The 21,649-nt window shown below is 42.1% G+C and overlaps 1 pseudogene; it reads right to left on the reverse strand.

The window, feature by feature from the left end:
* Window positions 1-19,281: 19,281 nt before the first annotated feature.
* On the reverse strand, window positions 19,282-20,926 carry LOC121158398 (annotated as a pseudogene).
* Window positions 20,927-21,649: the final 723 nt, after the last annotated feature.

The following is a 21,649-nucleotide window of genomic DNA, read 5'->3' on the forward strand; positions in this document are numbered from 1 at the left end:
CAAGAACTTGTTTTCTTGTATTTTGTCTTTCTTCTTCAGCTCCCACGAGCCTGCCTTATTCTAATTTATTACTCATTTGTGTTGACCACTTGTTATTTTTTCTCCAGAAGAGCTTTCTTTTAAGAAATGCATGTAAGAAACTCAGTTTGTGACCATGGCGTTGTGTTCAGTTGTTGTTAGCACTCTTTTGGGACTTTTTGGTAAGCAGAGAAGGGAGGCAGCACACATGGTCTCCTCCTGCTCAGCCACCCTTCCAGGCCCCACTTGTCTGAGGTGATTTAGGCTTTCCCGATCTTCCTGCCTTATCTCTCAGGGAGGAAATAACCCTCAGGACTTATTTTAATCTTTGCCATCTGACCACACTCAGAGACATGAATCTTATAGTTCCACACTCAGCCCACTCTGTAAAGACTCCAATCCAAACTGTTCTAAAACAGAGAAACTTGCTCAAAAGCCACAGCTCGAGGCTCTCCAATGGGGCAAACTCTTGACTCAAGTATTTGTTCTGCACAAGTGATTTCCTGTTTTGCAAATAGAAGTTTCAAAGGGCTGATATTTAAGATTCCAAAGAACCCTACAATTCACTGTATTTTGAGTATTTATGGACCCAGAACAAACCAGGTACATCAAGAATACTGTGGTTGGATTTTCCTGAACTATAGAAGTAATTAAAAGAATGAGAAACATTTACAGCAAAGAGGAGACATTCTTATTCTTTCCATAAAATTTCAAGTTTTAATATGATAAAAGGATACTTAAGTCATTTTGGCTACATTCCTGATTTCACACTCAGAGGTTGTGCTTTGTAGATAACACAGTGGCTCTTAAGTTTGGACCCCCAAGACACATGGGAACTTGCAAGAGATGAAAATTCAGGATCCCAACTCAGACTTCCAGAATCTAAAAATCTGGGAGTGGAACCCAATAGACCACTTTGGAAAATTGGTTATGTTTATGCTGGTCCCCAGGCTTGTATAGGCTAGGTGAATCAGAACCTTTGCATGCACATAAACTTAGAGGAACATTGGTAGGAAGACATGCTGTTGCCTTAGTCCTCAGGCATCATTCTTTCACCCAGAAAAAGCACACACAGTGGCCTTCAGCTGTAACACCTGACATTAGGGTTTCTACCTGCATATTCAACTTCACTACTTCCTGTCTGTATGCTTTTCTACATATCGTTTTTGAGGTACAATGGACAAATAAAAAGTGTTACATTTATGTGTAAAATATGATATTTTAACACGTGCATATTTTGAAATGGTGAACTCACTCAAACCAGTTTCTCTGTCTTCTCATCTTACTCTCACCTCTGTGAATCTTCTAACACCTGGAAAACAGTATGCGTGTCTCATACAGGCCTTGAGTTGCCACCCTTCTCCACTCTCTGCATCCTGATTCTTCACAGCTCAGCTCAAGGTCATGCCTGCAGGAAGCCTCCATTAACTTCCTCTGTGAGTGCACCTCCCTCCCATTTCCTTAGGAGAGCTTCCCCTGCCCTGCATCACCATCACCTCCACTGGTCCTTGTTTGTCTACTGTGTGCACCTAGACCCAGCATGGCATCATGTCAATGAGTGTTCTGAATGCATCCTCAAGCAGTACTTTATTGGAGGTGCTGTAACAGGTTAGGAACATCGATGTGCACCAGACAACTGAGTCTGAAGTAATAGCTCTACTATTTTTGATCTATGGGCATTTAGACAACTTACTTAACCTCTTTGTTCCTCGGTTTTCTTGTCTGTAAAATGGAAATAATGGTGGTGCAATTATCTCATATTTCAGAGATTGTTGCTATAAAGTGCTTAAGTCAGATTTTGGTGAATATTAGGGTCTTAAAGTTAGCAACAGAAAGGACAAGAAGATCTGATGATGCTTTTGTATTTACAAATCTCCACATTGGGTAGGCTTAGATTCATATTCTCTGTCTCTCTCTCTCTCTCCCTCCTTTTTTTTTTCTCTCTTTCCTCTCCAAAGCTACTTATTTCTTCCCTTGGCTACGATTAATTCTCTCCCCATTCATCTTCTCTTTGATGCAAAATTTTACAATTACACAACTAAAATCCCATGTCCAAAACCATCTTGTGTTATGGTGCATGTGCCTGAATACATAAAAGATTGCTTGGTTTAGTGGCTTGCTTTCTGAGATTACAAATGAAACTAAGATATAGTAAATAGGAAACAAATAAATAAATAAATAAATCCTAAATTAGAGGTTTTATTTTGGAAGGTTAATCTGTTATGATAAATAAAGTCCGTATGCTTCAGGAAATTGCCATTTATGAAATTATTTACTTAAGATGGGTTGCAGGTGAAAAGGAAACACCTCTTCCTATCTTGTGTTGGTAGAATTTAGCTGCCTGTGCCATGTGACCAGCAGCAGTATCTCTATCTGCAGCAGTATCCCTCCTCTTGTTCCACGTAGTCTTCTTTGCATAGTCACTTCACTGAAAATATCCACCAGTCAGAGTCCTGAAAACGCGGCCATTCCTTTGTTCTTTTGGTATACCAGAGCAACTGAAGTCAGCATGGCTACACCATATTTAGCCATCCTGGATCAGCTTCTACCTCAGTCTTCAGACGTACTGTCTGGAGTCAACAGTATGGATTCAGCAGAACTGCTATGGCTTTCCTTCATCTGTCCCCATTTTTCTTACGCATGTAGATTTTAATTGAATAGATGCTAGTGGTATCTGGGAATCCATTTTCACCAGCTCTCCTCACCAGTTTGTCTACTTCTGGTAGCTAACAAATGGATAAATTTCAATTTGTATCTCCAGTATTTTATACAATTTACAATATCCTTGCACTAATGTATTACATACATTATTTTAAAGTCCTCAATAGAAATTTTGAAAGCGATGAGATGTTTAAAAATGAAGCATGTGTTTTCCTTATAGCCCAGTTGAGGATGTTGCATGTTGCCTTTCACCAAGAGCCAGGTGAGTTTCTGTCCCACCTATCCCTGACATATTTTATCTTAAGAGACAGGAGGTTGGGTGGACTCTGTACTGATTCAGTGTTGTCATGGTCATCACCGTTCTACTTAAAACAACTCAGTAAACCAACCTCTGTTGGCTTTGAAAGAGTAGGCAAGTTCTGTGGGTGCCTCTGTAGAAAGTTCATGCAACTCCAGTGTCCACAGTGAAATGGCAACCTTGATAAAACATTAATTTTGTTACACCATGGCAACTGCACTTCAAGTACAGGACCATCCATGACACATTAAGAGATTCTCCATTAGTGAAAATCTAAACACAGTACAAAGCCCAGGTAATCTGCTTTTCTGCTGATGACTGCATTTAAACAGGCTGGAAAACTCAAGTAGAAATGGTTAAGACTTAAGACTTCAATTTTGATAAAAGGTATAGTGAGTGGAACCAATGGACATTGGGAGGGTACCATCATCCTCAGATAGGTGAAATCTGTAGCATTTCAGAGCTATCCAAACCACTTGGACAGAACCTTCAGAATATGTACACAATGAGACTCTGGGTTGGTATGAGGTGGTGGTTCTTCATCCCTGGGTACTTGGACCAGTGGAAAGTTGTGAATGGTTTCACCCTTTGTCTCTCCCTTACCCCAAAAAACAACAACAAGAAATAGCAAATTTGGAAACAATGAATACACCCAATTTTCCCTAAACCTTGATCCTTCCGACTCTGATCCACCATGTAATCATCATAAAAAATAAAATAAAATAAGAGATGGAATAGGTTAGCAGCCTAAAATTGAGTACTTTAAGATCTTCAAGAGTATGTTAAAATGAGTATAACCTGTTATTTCAAATTCAAAACAGATGTAGACCATTTATGAATAATAGTTCTGCATTGCTAACCCTTTATCAAACATTGTGTTGAGGGTAGGAATATACAGATAAATCAAATGACATCCCGACATACTAGCAAAGAAACTCATGTGACTGATCACTGACAACATAAGTTCCAAAGGCACTAAAAAGGAGGCTTGTCTTAGATGCTGTGAAGCAGCAAGAACAGACATCAGGGATGAGGAAAGATGCAAAAAATAAAAAATGGGTTGACCCTTAAGACAGACTTTAGAGAAGGATTACTTTACTTGAGAGAGAAGGGAATAGAGAGACCCTAAGTCTGAAAGATGAACTACAGCGGGGAAACAGCAGAGTGGAGAAGGAAAGACAAAAAGGATCACAACATCAGGAAGTGAAGCAACCACAGAAGGAAAGGAATCTATAAAACAGAAAAATCAGATAGGGTGTCCCAGAAGGAGAATGCATGACTAGAGGAGGTAGCTATCAAAGGTGTCAATGATGTTGGCAATGAATGAGATGCAGCTGAGGATAAAGAAGCGATCACAGGAATCTTGCCAAGAGCATCTGCTAAGGTGCACAGGGAGCAAGGAAGACAAAGGAGTGAGTGATATGAAGATGGGAACTTCTGTCATTTTTTCAAAAATGTTGGTGAAGGAGAGAAAACTAGAAAAGCAGCTGAAGGAGAATATGAAATGGGAGGGACCTCTGCTCCTATTGTTCTAAGATGAGAATGACCTAAGCAACATTAAGTTATTGTGGCAGAGCATCTGTAAGAGAAGAGTACACCCAGACTACTGGGAGGGCAGGAAACCTGAAAGGGGAGCTCAGGATGCCATAAAAGAGAGAAGGAGAAGGAGGCAGGTGTTGCTGCTGATACCTGTGTGCAGATAACGGTGACACAGCCAGGGTAAAGCTGTCTCTTGAGACGGAAGTGTGAGTGTGTGTGTGTGTGTGTGTGTGTGTGTGTGTGTGTGTGTGTGTGTGTGTGTACTTACTGGTACTTTAGAACCTTTAGAGAACAGTAGAGACAACATGGACACATCTGGGTATAATTGAAAGGTTTCTGTCTGGGTTAGCGCTCATATCTCTTTCTCCACCACTTTCGAAATTTTTCTTAGACTTGATTCATATCATTATTTGGCTTCTTTACCCTGCTTGAGAGTGTGTGTCCACATATGTCTATAAACACATCATGCACACCAGAATTTGCATACAGGTAAGATTTTCAGTTCTCCTTGGTGCCCAGCACAGAAATGAAATCAAGTCAACATACTTAGTAGGGATGCACATTATGTCAAAGAATGTAGAGGTTTCCTTTGATCTGACAATGGTTGGATGCATGCATGTCACTGAGTGGAAAAGCTAAGATGAAAAGTCTTACGATTTATTTGCTGCTTCTTCATTAACGTACACCAGCACTCACCCAGACACACACACACACACAACACATTCAAATGTATACACACATCTGCAGGTGCACATACACAATTGAAATGCAGATTCCTTTTTTGTTCTTAGACGGCTGGCTTCATGATTGTGCCGCATTGTGCCACAAGGAAGAAGAATGGGTTAAATAAGGATCCCTAGTAGCGCTTCAGCTTGTTCTTTGAGGTGTAACAAAGAGAGGAAGCGCAGCCTTTGTGGAAGGAAATTCCCAGGCTCCACTTCGGACATTCGCACCCTGCCCTGTGAACCCCTGAGGGGTGTCTGATAATAAACACTTTCAAACAAAACAATCCATAAAGGCATTTTTACTAACATTCTTGCATTCTCACCAGAGAGCTAGAACACGTTTTCCTGCATCTGCAGACCTGGAGGGGGGTTGGACATCCACCTGCTGATGTTTGTACGTGCAGGGTCCCTTTGCTTCTTGAGCCTTTGATTGTGCACTGATGGAGATGAGGCTGCTGGGATGCAGACTACAAACTCAATAAAGGGACAGATGGGTGTGGACTGACCGCTATGTGCAGACTTTAGACCCAACTCTTCATCTTTAAAGAAACCCCAGACACAGGCTTGAGCATTGCAACTTGAAAAAATAATGTAATGATCTCCAGGTGAGAGGACACCTTGACAAAGGCATAAAAATTTCTACTAGCAAAATGTGCCAATTAGGTAACAAATTGGGCTGATAGTTTGATGGTAAATACTTTCACAAAAATCTCTTTTAGGGAGCTCAATGCCTATTAGAATCAAAATGCAAAATGTTAATCAAAATCCTAATTCGGATCAGATTGCTTGTGATATTGTACTTCCAGCATCCTGGAAGACCAGTGACCTGGTGTTCCCAAAGGGATTCCCATACTGGGTGGAGAACCGGGGATGACTTCAAAGGTCCCTTCCCACTCAGAACTACCAAGAGTCTCATGATGTCAGCGCCCTAATCTAAGCCACCAAGGAAAGATCTGCAAAAACAAAAAACAAAAAAATTACCCTCACCAGCAGGATGTGAGATCTGCTGCATGCATTTGGTAGATTAATAAATCAAGCGAAAAACTGTCCTAGGATAGTTGCTAAATTCTGGGTGATTGAGATGTCAGAGTTGCTTTCACAAGTGTGTGTGTGTGTGTGTGTGTGTGTGTGTGTGTGTGTGTGTGTACACTTGGCTATGTACATGAAGTTACACTTATTCCATTAAAACATACTTCTTATCACTTTTTGAATTGCAATCAAACCAGGATACTCTCGTGGGTTCCCTGTTACGGAGCTGCACAAACGTATACTTCATAGCATGAGTAAGGGTAACATCCTCCTGGGCTATAGGCAGCTGGGTCTTTATTTTTGAAATGCCTTCACTGTGCTATTTTTGGATGAAATCTGCATAAGTATCTCCTCATTTGCATCTGCCCAGAGCACTGACCCCAGGACTCAGGCCCAAATGGACAAAAAGGATGACCAGTTGCATTCTAGGTGGGGCTAGCATGAGGCTTCCATTCAGGCCGCCTTCTGTCCTTTGTGCTATAACAATGGACGGAAACTCAGGCTTGTCAGAGGAAATTCCCAGGGCCATACTTTGGACATTAGACAGCTGCTTTGCTATGCTGGGTAGGCTGATGCGCATCTAAAAATAAACACACTGCTCTCGTCTGCAAGGGTTTCTATGATTTTTTGCCCTGCACAGTTGATTATATTTGAAAGGGGACTTTTTTTTTTCCTTTTTCATGTTGTTGTTTTTAAGAATGCAAACACAGGTAAACCTTGAGAATAAAATACACCATGGCTTTGTTTTGATTTGACCGACTGGCATGTGCTGATACCCATGTCTGTTGATACTGCGGCTTTTTCTTCAGACATTTCAAAACAAGATTAAAGAACAGGGAGACGTACTGAAATGTTCCTGAAGCATCTCCGAAATGATGTGTGGGTCCAAAAAATCCTAAAACCAGCCAGGTTTTTTGGGTCCTTGAAAGATAACACAGCCTAGAGGTTTCAAGGCTGTAAATAGGGCTAGTTTAATTTTCACATCTCCAGTCCTTATCTGGCATAACGGTTGTTGTCAGTGAAGCTCATTTAGCAGGAAAAGAAAGATGGGTGAAAGGCCATGCTGATGAACCTGCTGCAGAGCAGGCAGCCAGCTGCAAGCCGCAGCTCCCTTCCCTCCCTAAAGTCAAATACATCACACGTAGACGTGCAGTTGAATCGATTGGTAGAACCACGTGTTTTTTAACCTAGGAAACTAGATCTCTGAATGGTAAAGAGAGCGTTTCCCTTGGATGAATAAAGAAGATAACAGGTCAGAGCTCGGAGCCCTGCTGCTACTTATTTTTGGTGGAAAATATACAGAAATGTGAACATTTTCCATCAAATGAGAATGTACTTGCAGCACAAGAAGCAACCCACAGCTGTAGTTAAAGAGTAACCCAAGAGGAGCAGTTGGGAGTGAACTTTTCCCTCCTCATTGTTTTCAGTTCTGGTCTGTGTTTTCCTGGAAGTCCAGCCTACTCCATTGTTGTGACAAAGACCTCCATTTTAAATCTACTGCAGCAGATATGTAGGGCTAGCAAGGAAGTGAGCAGCTCTTGTCCTTCTAACCTGATGTTTTTTTTGTTTTTTTTTTTGGCTTTGTTTTGTTTTTTGTTTTTGCAGATCTTTCCTTGGTGGCTTAGATTAGGGCACTGACATCATGAGACTCTTGGTAGTTCTGAGCGGGAAGGGACCTTCGAAGTCATCCCCGGTTCTCCACCCAGTATGGGAATCCCTTTGGGAACACCAGGTCACTGGTCTTCCAGGACGCTGGAACATTGCCTGGGACAGAGCGTTCACCACACCACAAGCTCATCTACTTTCGGATAATTTGCCTGGTGGGCAAATGCGTCCATACGTTGAGATGAAATCTATCATCCTAAAATTTCCATTCAATGACTTTCTTTTGGCCTCTTTTCCTACACAAAGTAGCTTTTGATTTATTTCTTCTTTTTAAATTTTTATTTTAATCTTTAATTATTTTAAGGGGACTCCTTGCATGCTAAGCTCTTTACTTTCTACTTTATTATAATATCCCCTGAATTCCTTCTGTTTTTCTAAAAATGGTAATTTTTACCATCTTAACTAGCCCTCTGTTTTGAAATCTGGTATATTTCTTGAAGCAAGATTAGACAGTTTGGTAAATCATTCTTCTCTATGACCTTGAATGCAAAATAGTAGCACATATTTTCAGAAACAAAAGTAAAACTTGGTCATTACTTAATGAGATATTTGATGGGAGAGCTAAAGGTGTTTCAACCTCTTTTGAGCCCAACACATGCTTCTGATTAAAAGCCAAGAATTGAGCCAGATTAAGCCAAGATTAGTCTCAGATACAATTGGAGGTCTTTACCAGGCCTCTAATAACTTCCTATGCAGATTAATATCCCTTTGGTTGCTATAACTTGAGTTTATCCAATGAATGTGAATTTTGGCAGTACAGAAATGATGAGCAGAAAACACTTGAGTGGCTGAAAGGCAGCTGTAGATAAGATACCTGTGCAGGAAATATGCAGGCAAGAAGATAGTGAAGGGGGAACAGCAGCAAGCATGAAGGCCTCCAGATGTCCAGGGGGCGGCTCTTTGGAAACACTGATGATGGGAGAGCAAGATAAGAAGCTTAAAGACAGGAAGAGTTTTCAGCATGCATATACAGTTTTATTTCGTCCAAGCCTGGTGACTATGCAAATACAAATGTTATTTTTCTTCAGTCTAAACCTGGTGGGAGAGCAAATACAAATATTATTTTTCCTGGTTGTTCATACACTGCATGAGAATCCATATTGTAAAACAGATGACACTGTCCCTGGCCCCAACACTTGATTCTATGTGAAATCGGGCAGACTGTAATCTCTACTTGGAGAAAGGAAAATCTGCCACTTAGAAAGGAATCCTTGCAGGAGTGCTAGACGAAGTCAGTGTAGGCTAAATCCCTACAAGTGTCTAGATATCTTTCACTTCACTGCTTCACAGGGCTACCTTCTATCGATCTTTTGACTGTTTTTGCAAAGTAGAGATTACTTAAGGATGATATTGTTCGTTCCTCAGCCTTGAATAACTAATGGTTATTGGTGGAGTCCTCTAAACTCCTTGCACTACTCCCTGGGAGCCATTGCTACATTGCACCCTAGGAAAGGAACCAAAGATCAATGATAACATCTATGACTGAGCAAAAGACCAGGCATAGTTATGACATGACGCCATAAAGATCTCTGTCAGTTTACTTCATTGAAGAAACTACAAGGCACAGCCCTGCAACCTTAGGCAAGAATGTTAGTGGGCCCAGTGCAATAGCCTACTGACTAAGTCTTTGTCTTGCAACTGCCAGGATCCCATATAGGTACTGATTTGTGTCCCAGTTGTTCCACTTTCCATCAGCTTTCAGCTGATTGCCTGGGAAAGCAGTCGAGGATGGCCCGAAGCCTTGGGATCCTTCACCCACATAGGAGACCGGGAAGAAGATCCTAACTCCTGGTTTTCAATTGGCTCAGCTCCGGCCGTTGTAGCCACTTAGGCAGTGAACCAGCTGATGGAAGATCTTTCTCTCTGTCTCCCCTTCTCTCTTAAACCTGCCTTCCAACAAAAATAAGTAAATCTTTTACTTTTCCTTAAACCTGAATCCTTCCCACCTAATCAACTATGTAAACATCATATAAAAAATAATTGAAAAAATTTAAAATAATATAAAAAATGTTGGTGAAGAGTGCCCTTGATTACAGTTTCCTCTGTACTTCCTGTGAAATCAGGGACTTCTGTCCCAGGTAGCTATCTTGTTCACCACTTACACAATCAAGGTTCAACAAAGTGTGGGAAAGTCATTCAAGGTCACATGGAAAGAAAGTTGCAGGTGCAGGAATAAATTCAGATTCCTAAATCACTGTCCAGCTGAACCACATTATGTTCAAGCTCCTGGACATTTACTTGAAAGTGAAAATGCTGATTAGAAATCAGGCATCCTTCTGCTTTCCTTAGTGCTCTTCCAGGGAGAAGGATAGAGGAGATGAAATACACATCCTCCTGACCAGGAGCTGCATAGAGGCAAGATTCACATCATTTTCCATTTGTTCCCCAAGCATGAGGCATGCCACCTGGGATCCAGAAGCTGTTCAATATATATTTGGTAAAAACATAAAAATAAAGAGACCCTAACTTAGGCTTGTGAACGAGGGCCACTGGGAGGGAAGCACCAAATGAGATAGCCTATCCAACGACAAAGAAATAGATTCTAAAAGGTATAGCATTTGGCTTGTTCTCAAAATATATTTTATGATTTGGACCTGCCATGTGGTCTAGCAGCTGAAGTCCTAGCATTACACATGTCAGGATCCTTTATGGATGCCAGTTCTAATCCCGGCGAGCCCCGCTTCCCATCCAGCTCCCTGCTTGTGGCCTGGGAAAGCAGTTGAGGATAGCCCAAAGCCTTGGGACCCTGAACCTGCATGGGAGACCTGCAAGAGCTCCTAGCTCCTAGGGCTTTGGATTGGTGCAGCTCTGGTCATTGTGGCCACTCCCCACTTGGGGAGTGAATCAACAGATTGAAGATCTTCCTCTCTGTCTCTCCTCCTTTCTGTATATCTGCCGTTTCAATAAAAATAATTTTTAAAATTTTTTTTAAATTAAAAAAATATAGATTTTGTAATTTAATGAGTCTAGAAAAGTTTCCGAAAAGACAGTGTACAAAGTGTTATAGACATTGACAATCTCCTGGGAAATCTCCAAATTATAAATCCTTTTCACTACTGACTCTTTAAGGTGTTTGAAAGGCAGAGTGGGAAGGAGAGGGGCACAGAGAGGGAAAGAGACAGAGAAACCTTCCATTTGCTTATTCATTCCCGCAGTTGGCCACAACAGCCAGAGCTGTACCAAGCCCAAGTTAGAGCTCAGAGCTTTTCTCAGGTATCATCCAAGGGCTGCAGGGGCCCAAGTACATGGACCCCACCTTCCATTGCTTTTTTCCAAGCCTTGGCCAGGAGCTGAATTAGAAGCACAGCAACAGGGACAGGAACTGGCCACTATATAGCATGCTAGCATGACAGGCCGTGGCTTTACTCACTATGCCACAGTGTATGTAATGCTTGGCACGCTATGAAATCAGAATGATATAGTTCTCCCAGAAGAATGAGTAGAAAATGAAGTAACAGAAACAAAGCATGGGAGAAACTTCCAGAGGAATATGTGTTGCTTTTGAATAAGCATAGACCCCTCTGTGTGTCTCAGTGTACACATCCTCTTGAGCCCCAACGGTGACCAAGCAGAGCAATCCAGGACTGAACACTGATCCTAAAGGTGGTCACACCCAGGGTAACAGCCGCAGCCTTCACAGGCACACACCGTCACCACTCAGCACTGAGTTTCAGGAAATTCAGGCAGAATCACGGATATGCAGCCAGTTCTAGAAAACTGTATGAACATTTACCTGACCCTGGAACGAACTGTTCTTTTACTTACAAACCACAGTACCCTAACTTAGAAGCATTTGTCCCTATAGCCAGGGTCTAGGACATTGAAAAGAAAAGACAGGTGATCAACTTTTCTCCCTTTGTGCAGAAGCCAAAAATTACAACTTCTATAAGCTCGGTCCTCCAAACAAAGTACAAAACAGTTCTAAGCTCTGTATACTCTGCTGGTTGACACTCTTTAGTCAGAGACAGACTCAAATAAATAGGTAGATAGACAGATATAAATAAATAAATAAAAAAAATTAAACAGATACACATTCCCTTTCTCACTCCTTTGTAAGTCTGAGTTCTATAATCAGTAAATCTGCCCTAAGCCACACAGCTAGAGAACACACAGCCTACTGGATGAGCCTGCTGAACAAACACATCTCCTTCAGAATAGCTTGATCCATTTTCAACAAGACAAAGCAAAATAACCCAGGTACCTACCTTTCTCCTCTGTGCCTAGCAAACTCCTGAGAGTACGCCTGTATTCAAGATCTTCCCAGTGACTTGTTCGGTGAGGTGAAACCTAAGGGCTCCCCATTCAGTCACAGGAGAGAGAGAGGGGTGGGGTTTCTCCAGCCCAGACTTCAGATGCTTGGGAATCGGTGGCTTCCAGACTTTTGAAGAGCAAAGGTGAGCTGGCTGCCTCCTTCCTCTGCTGCGGGAAAGAGCTCTGAGACACTGCGTGGCTGGAGATGTGGGTGGAGGCAGGGGGAAGGGAAGTAATATGGGAACTGCAATAAATAAGAGATCCTCTCCACATGATTTCCTGTATTTGGTGCCTCATGCCTCCCTCCTGGCTCCCTAGAGGAAATAAGAAATTTAAACTTTTCCTTTGGCCACTGGGAAGAAGAGGATAAACACGCTGAGAACCTTGAAAATGAGAATGAGCAGGGCAGTAGGCAGGGAGCTGATGGATCAGCTTTCCTCATCCTTCATCGAGTGCTTTCTTCCTGCCGTTCTACAAGTGTTTAACTCTGCAAAAGTCAAGAATGTCTGCATCCTGTACCTCTGAGCTGGAGCATGCTCTGGCTCTGGTCGAGACTTTGTGTTACAGAGCAGCTGGTGAGAAGCAGGTTGGAATTTGTCCTCACCAAGAAGACCCTGTTCTCAGCCTTGGGACAGACACCCTCTGCCCTGTCTAGAAAGGCTGGTGGCATGATTTCCCTAATGTTGGAATTATTCCTTAATGTCTCAGGCCATTTTGTGCTGGGACTTAAAGAATTATTAGAAGGCTTTTGTCTGTAGATTTTCCAAAGTAGGATTCTCTACATGTTTTGTACATTAAAAAAAAAATTGTAAATGAAAATAGGAGACCATTTGTTTGAAAATTTGGAATTTCAATACGGTGACAAGAAAGTGTCTAGCCACATGTAGGGACTCTGCTGAACACAGGGCTCTACTCAGCTGTGTAGCTTGTACACGCCTGAGGAGAGCTCTGAGCAGCGTTGACTTGAACAAGCAGAATTGTCAACAGGCCGAAGACATCTCTGCTCTATTCAGGGAGGTGCCAGTCCTTCAACAACAGTACACTCCGGAGCTGGTGCAATGGGAAGACGTTGGGCGAGAGCAGACGTAGATCACGAAGACATCATTAATCAAGTCCCATCAGTGGCCTCCTGGCTGACTTTTGTCCCACCCCCAATCCATTCTCTTCCCTGCAGCCAGAGTGATTGTTTCAAGCACAATCTTCAGGAGGTGAAAGAGTGAGATCTTTAGGCTGAAAATATTTCAGGAGCATAGGGATCAAACCACACACTCTCCGAGGGCACAGGCTAAGCCCCGCTCCAGGGCTACCATGACCTGCTCTCTCCTTGTTCTGCTTTTCACTCCTTCCTTCCCACCTCTCTCCATGTACAGGAACTGCACATGAAGAATACTCTTCCCCCACCCTTCATTTCCTAATTTTTTGAATTACATTTTCTCCAGAAAATGATTTTTCTTCTATTCCTGGGTTCCTTTGACGTAATTCCTTCTCAGTAAACCATGCTTAGCTGTTTCACAGCCCTGTAAGACAGGAGGTCTGCTTAGTTGTCCTACTCCTGTCTATCAAGAAAGCCATATGGATTTTGCGTTTAAGCATTTCCCTTCAAGACCCAGGAATCAAAAGTGCATGATTTGTCAATTTCATGGGTAATAGGAGGAACAGTATTAATTACAGTTACACAGCCTCTTTCTGGGAAAAGGGGAGACGATTTGCTTCAGGAAAGTACAGGTTGTTGGGGTTTACTGTTTAAACAAATTGAAACAACTCAGCAAGTGAGCTTACAGCACTGGTGCTTCATTCTTACTAAATAGTCATTGCGATGTGCTGTCATCCCTGCTCCCACAACTGTATAGCTGAAGGTTTCAGAAAGTTCTTGAAGACCCTGTTCATGAGAATACTGTACCTGGGTTTCAAAGAAATGTTTGTATCTAAATACACATATGTTTTTATTCCAGTTTTTTCATGACCTTTTTGAAGTCCATTAGTATTTTCAGTCAACAATGATCTCTACTGAGAGAATGATGCCTGAGATACACTCACAAGAAAGAAAACTTAAAAACTAGCGAAGAAAATGGGAAGTTGTTGGAGAAGAGGAGACAGAGTGAGAAGAAAATGACAAGTGGGGGAGTAAAAAGGAAAGAGGAAGAGGAGGGAGACCTCTGGGAAGAACAAAGGGGAGGCTGGGAGGCTTCAGAAGAAGTGGGAGGATGGGAGAAGGTGAGAGAGCGGAGTGGGTGGGAGTGGGAGGAAAAGCACCGGCCCAGGGCAGGATTTCAGCGAGAGGAAGAGGGCCGGGGGCAGCCTGTCCTTCGGTACTCTACACTCCCCGATGAGTCACATTTGTGTTTTCCAGAAGCCAAAAGGCAGAGGGGAGCTCAGGGATGTTCTGCTCTGCTGTTGCTACAACATGGACAGTTGCTTCTGGGTTTTGCCCAGACTTTAAAATGGTTTTAAAACCATATACTCATTTTTTATTTCACGGCTTTCAACACTTCCATGACAATGTTAGCAACTAGGTTCTGATTTCTACTTACGGTTCCCCGGAATCAAGGGGACACTCTTTAAAAAAAAAAAAGATTTATTTATTTTTATTGGAAAGGCAGATGTACAGAAAGGAGGAGAGACAGAAAAGAAGATCTTCCATCTGAGGGTTCACTCCCCAAGTGGCCACAATGGCTGGAGCTGAGCCAATCTATAGCCAGGAGCCCAGAGTCTCTTCCAGGTCTCCCACCCGGATGCAGGGTCCCAAGGCTTTGGGCCATCCTCACCTGCTTTTCCAGGCTACAAGCAGGGAGCTGGATGGTGATTAGAACCGGCGATCATATGGGATCCCATCACGCTCAAGGCAAGAACTTTAACCACTATGCTATCGTGCTGGGCCCAAGGAGACACTCTTGTTTCCAATTGTGACACTGACTGAAAAATCCCCAGGTGAAGCTGCCTGATTGGAGATGAAGCCAGTGTAACAGACAGCACAACACACTTACATTATGACCAAAATATGCAAGATTCTAAAAACTAGCTGTGTGCAAGTAATCAAAATTTAATGTATGTGTATCTCTATCACAACCTGAATATATCTATTAATCCAATCATTTGGATGACCTGTGAAGCCTCATAATGAATCAATAGCATCAAAGAAAAACATGAAAGACTTCAAAATGGAAAAGATTACTGGGTATCCTGTCAACAGAATATTGATACTGTCCCTTAGCATACCTTTTGTAGAAACAGAAGCTGCAGAAGCTGTTGTCTTTGATTACTTTTGGTTAGCTGAAAATGACTTTTATGTATAGAATATCAATTTCATCTAGCAGAGATATAACTAATTTTCACCCTACAGAAATTATTTTTCCAAATGTTATATTTTAGGGTGGTAGGATATTGGTCTGCTTTGTATCTATAAGCAAAATCACTTCAGCATTCCTGATTAGTTCTATGTAGATACATATGTTTCTGAGATTTTCCTTTAAACAGGTTTTAAGTTCTTATTGATTCATTAATTGATGAGCTATGGAAAATCTCTGACACATACTCATTATTTCCCATTTGTAAAGAGTCATAATTTTTTCTAGTAATCAGCAGATAAGCAGTGCATACAGTAAATTCAACCAAGAATTTGCAGGTGCAGAAATGCTTCACTAAATACTTTTTCTGGTTTTGTTTGTTCACTGAGCATGTAACATAAAATCACAGAATAAATTAACCATGCTGATTATAAAAGTGACATTAGCTGAGCAATTACAGAAAACAGAATTTCAGTTGGGGCGGTACTATGTGGTATGGTAAACAGATACGCATTCCACAGATGTCAACTTGGATCCATTGAAACCAGCACCACACAGATGAGTTTACCTAGTCCTTTAAGAACACTGTTTTTAGGAATTCTAGCCCTGTGGGTAACTCCAAGAAATGTCTTCCTATCAGTCAACTACAGCAAATCACTCAAGAAAGGCAACAACAATATTCTGAAAGAAACTAGGACCATCAATGTGTTTGTTCTGTCTTCTTTCTGTCTTGTGTTTGTTCATTTTTAACTTATGTCACTTGCAACACACATATTTTAATACGAAAGACATAGAATTACTTAAGTAATGGTCCGGTCAGTGAAGTCTACTTGACTCAGTAACGCCCAGTGTACCACGTAAGCACTAGGTCTTTTTTCCTCCCACACTTTTGAAATGAATTTGCCATTAGTTTATGAGAAGAGGAAAAAGTTACCATGGTTGACAGCTCAGTGTTTAAGTTGAGTGTTCCCATGAGAAGGGTTTCTTATTTGGAGTCATCATAAGAAGCAGGAGTTTAAACAATGCGGGAAGTAAGGAACACGCAAAGAGGTCTGCTAGGGATTCCACAATCACTTTCCACACGCTGATTTTGCTTATAGATGTAAATCCGTGGCTCTTTCTTGAGAGTTGGCCTTAACCTTGGGAATGAGAATGTCATGCTGGGCCTGGTTTCACCCGCATTGCCGATGAAGCCAGTCTTGCTCTACATGCAGCTTTTTTTCTTCTTTTTTTTCCATGTTATTTTTACTTTTATGCTACAATTCCATAGACTTTGGGATTTCCCCTCACTACTCTTCATATTTCTTCCCCCCATCTTATTTCCCCCATATTATTACAATAGTGTAGTCCTTCATAAGCAGCCTTAAGTCTATCATTCTATTGTCTAAGTGTGTCCTGACATTGCTAGTACAGACAATTTCAGACAGTCCAGCACCCTGTTGTCAAGATATATACAACAGTTTCACTGGGAGTCCATCTTTGATTTGGAAGTAGAAATGCATACTGCATTGTATTTTCACAACTGGATATGAAGGTTTCTGTTGTGCAGTTACTATACATTGCCTTAAATGAGAAGCCTTAAAGCAAAATTAACAATAGGAATAAAGATAAAACAAAAGATTTACAGCATCATGGAGTTAAGTCACATGCCACTGAATAACCAATGTGTAAATGAAGAAATTAAAAAGAAAGCACAAATGCTTCTTGGAGAAAATGCCAACTGCTATTGCAACTATGATGAGGACAGTGATCGAGGGGGCTTCTGAGGCCACCAGGTGCTCTACAATTTATTTTATTGAGAAATGAAAAAGGAATTGTAAAACTACTTCCTTCATTCTCCAGTGTTCAAGAGGGACTATATAAGGATATTTGGAAAAGTTAATGGAAAACAGAGCTAAAAGACGCATTTGCTTTAGTGCAAGGAAATGTTGAAATCCACAAATATTTATTCATAATTTACATTTTTCAAGAACATTTTGGAGATTCTGCCTATATGTCAAATGCAGGAGAAAAAGAGAGTGATTTGTTCACGTCAAGGAAGGCAACTGACCAATGTCAAATGATTTCCTTAAAGATAGAGATATTAAAAACCTTAAGAACTAACAATTTTTTAAATTAAAGGTTAATTGAACAAAAGGATGTATAGAAACTTACAATTCTGAGAACTCAACTATACGTACAACAGGATGATGGGATCTTCAGTTTTTAACACAGCGTACATTCTAGTGTCTAACTATCCCGCCTCCCCCTTGCACTTCCCAACGGTCCGGATTTCTGGCTCCTAGTTGTCTCCAGAGACTCTTCTCTTGCTGGCCTAAGGAAAGGGCTATGGGAAATTCTTACTTCTTTCAGGCCAATAGAGACATCTTTGGGTGTTAAAAAACAACAACAACAACAACAACTGGAGAATAACGTTTAAAATCAAATTTGGAAACCTATACCACAATTCATTTTTTTCTTTTTTGGTCCTGATTTCTCCATGTCATTTTTTTAAAAGATTTATTTATTTTTATTACAAAATCAGATATACAGAGAGGAGGAGAGACAGAAATATCTTCTGTCTGATGATTCACTCCCCAAGTGGCCGCAACGGCCGGTACTGCGCCAATCCAAAGCCAGGAGCCAGGAGCTCCTCTGGGTCTCCCACACGGGTGCAGGGTCCCAAGACTTTGGCCCTTCGTCAACTGCTTTCCCAGGCTACAAGTAGGGAGCTGGATGGGAAGTAGAGCTGCCAGGACTAGAACCTGTGTCCATATGGGATCCCAGTGTGTTCAAGGCGAGGACTTTAGCCGCTAGGCCACGCCGCTGGGCCCTCCCTGTCATTTTTGATGCTTCAAGGATGTTTCCAGTGAACTAGTGGTGTTGACTGGTAAAGTCACTGAAGTTACCACATGTGCTCACCACTTGCCCTTTGAAACACCCACATTCCTACGTCTGCTCTCAGTAGCACACACACTAGTGTTCCCTGTAGTAAATGTGCTGGTTGGTACTAAAATGAATTTACCGCTTTCAACTGCAAGGAATCAGCACAGCACTTTCTACTCAGAATGGTGCTTTGCAATCTGACTTTGAAAACCAAAGATTTGTCTGCATTGTTTTGTTGTTCCACATGGAAGGAAGCCAGCGGTTAGATAAGGCATGTGCATTAAGTCCCCTGTTTTTAGCCAGTACCCACATGTCTCCTTTACAAACAAACACACACTCACTTGTCCTGTTTTATCCACAAATTAAGATAGCCATCATATTATTTCTTTTGTGTGTGTGTTTTGTTAAGGTAGAGTTCTTAATGAGTGATTTTTTTTCTGAACTGGACATAATCTCAAAGGAAACATTCTGAAATAACTCACCAGGAGGATAAGTCCCCATGGCAAGCGTTGTCTTTGGTGGAAAGCTTCCCCATATCCTCTAGCTTTTGCATAGTTATAGAGCCTGGCTTTACTTAAGAGCAACACCGTTTTCTGACATTGGTTTTCTCAGAAGGAAGACTTATTACCTAGGGCAAAGTCCTAGTTTTTAATTTACCAAATTGCATTCCAGTTGTTTTGGCTCATTATATACCCTTCGTTATTTCCAAGTGTGCTTTCAAATAGTCTAACACCTCTCCACATCTCTTTGAGTTGATAAGTACTATGAACCATTATCTTTCCAATTTTCCCTAAATTAAAGTCAATATATTCCAGCTTTATAATGCACAAATCCTTTGCAGAGGTAGGGCTGTAAAGCCTTCATAGGGTTGGGGGCTGGGGCGGGCGGAAGCAGAAGGGGAGAAGGGAGAAAGGGGAAGGGAGAAGGGAACAGAGACCTATTCATATCACACCATGGAGGACTTGAGTTCTGATTTGGTGGTTAAGGGGAGGGAAAGAAGGCAGCTTTGGAGAAAATAAGGTTTTTGTTTTAGAAATGTAAGAAGTATACAGTCCAATAGTGCAGTGTCCTGCTGCTTCTTGATGGAAGTTAACTCCGGGAGCTCAGCTCTCCTGATCTCGGAATCCTCGCAACCCAGCAGAATGGACTGCCCCTCACACAGGACAAAACGTACGAGTTCTGGTTTTCACGTGGGTGTTTCACAACCTCATTGGGGGGTTGAGAACGTTTTGTTACACCGGTTGCATTTAGAGTTTGTTGGTCTGCACCAGCGCATGTTGTCCTTTTAACTGCCTTCCTCAAATATGCACAGCTCCAGCGTCGGTTTATATACCACGGTGTAGGTGTCCATGCTCTGGTTGAGGCACACGTGGCGGCCAGCCTGGTTGGCTCTGCAAAAACTCTAGTCACAAGTGCTGTATTTGAAAGGCTTCCCGGTGTGCATATACATTCGCTCCCGCTAGCGGTGTTATTGGATAAATTTGCGTCTGAGATTGCGCACTTCTCCCTCTTCACCTCCCACTCCTGGTCAGCCTGCTCCAGGGTGTTGATGTTGGCTGTATTGGAACGCGTGGCGTCAACTTCTGCTGCTGTCCATCGATGACCCGATGACTGGGGAGTCTGAGATGTGCTGTAGTTTGCTGTCACTTATCATCCCTGCCTCAGGTACTTCCAAGCGGTCTTTGCCGAGATCCACTGCTTTGTTGCAAAGGAACAGGGACATGGCTCTCGCCCTGCTGGCTGGATGGGAAAGGTACCCCGCTGTGAATCTGAGGGTGCTCTCGCAAGCTGCTCCCGCAGGGGAACATGCCAGTCGCACAGGCGGCAAGGGGCTTTTTTTTCCAGAAGCTTTCATTCCTCCACATGATGCTTGGCTTGATGTGGGCGATCGTGAAGGACACAGAAGACTCATCAGAGGATGAGGCTTCCAGATTGGTCTCCTCTCCATGAGGAGGGGGAGGGACAGGAATGGAAACCAGTCCCTGGGCCAAAGAGGTCTGCTGTGGCTTTGAAGGAATCATATTTGTCCGATTGGTCGAGGCGAGATTGGAAGACAACTGAGAGAGCTGGAAGGCCACTGGCTCCGGCTCCTGGATCATCCTGAAGGTCTGGGGTCTTGTGTCTCACTCCAGCTTCTCAGGGACAGTAGGGATATGAGTGCCCTGTCTCGGCTGGTGATTGGCAATCTGGATGCCATACAAGGAAGAAGCCAGCGGGGAAAACGTGAAGAGGGTGTAAGAGGTTTCTGGGCTTGCCAGGCTGCCTCCCGGATCAGCGGGTAGACTTGCAAAAACTTGATTCCCTGCTCCAGGCAGATAGGAATGATGAGCTGCGGCCGTCTTCGTGGTGCACATCGTGTGCAGTAGATAGCTGACAAGATCAGGCTGGACGTCAGTAGGCTTCAAACGGACACACTCACTGGTCTGACAGACAAGCAACATCTTAAAGTAATAGGAGAATGAAGCAAGAACTGATTTGTGTGCCTTGAAGAACACGTTGCCCGTTGCAACCGTGAAGTCACACAGGAAACCAAACTCTCGCTGAGTGTTTAACTGCTGCAGTACAGTAAGTCCATGATTAGCCAAATCCATTTTTTGAGACATTCTGACAGGCCCATCTCCCAGAGCTCCAGTGCAGGACTCCTGCTGGTCGCTGCTGCCGCCCGGGCTACTGCCACCGCTGGGATGCCCTCTTCAGCGGTGGCCGGCAGCGGGGTCCAGATTGTTGGAACTAACAATTTTAAAGGCTACTGTATTTCAAAGAGAGAATTGGGCACTTACACACATTGCAGAGTGAATGAAACGTAGCACATCACATTAGAAAGGAATCTCCTAATATCTGGAATGATCCAAAATCCTGGTTAGTGAATATATGTAGAAAAATTATTACCCACGGACAAGTATACAAGAAGATAATATGAGTGTTTAATCACTACGTTGTTTGTAATAACCATAATTAAAGGAAACATCTAGTGCATTTTCAGGAAATTTGACCAAAAAATTGTGTATTTTCATGGGATCACAAACCAGCTCTGTATCAGCATGGATAGACAACAATAAATAAATAAAAAAAAGGAGAAAAAAATAAAATATGTCAATTGCCAAAAAAAATATAAACAGTGGTACAAAATGAATAAAAACTACACAAAACAGCTAATGGTGAGAAGGCATAAAGAAGTTCGCCTCTCCATTCTATGCCTTTAATATAAACAACAGCAAAGGAACAGTATTTAATTTTGTAAGGTGTGTAATATAGATGCTAGTTTTACTCTGTAGTTCATCTTTAAAAAATGAAGTCACTAAAGCATTTTTACA

Source organism: Ochotona curzoniae, unplaced genomic scaffold (assembly GCF_017591425.1).
Source record: "Ochotona curzoniae isolate NIBS_2020 unplaced genomic scaffold, NIBS_Ocur_1.0 contig_3819, whole genome shotgun sequence".
NCBI lineage: Eukaryota > Metazoa > Chordata > Mammalia > Lagomorpha > Ochotonidae > Ochotona > Ochotona curzoniae.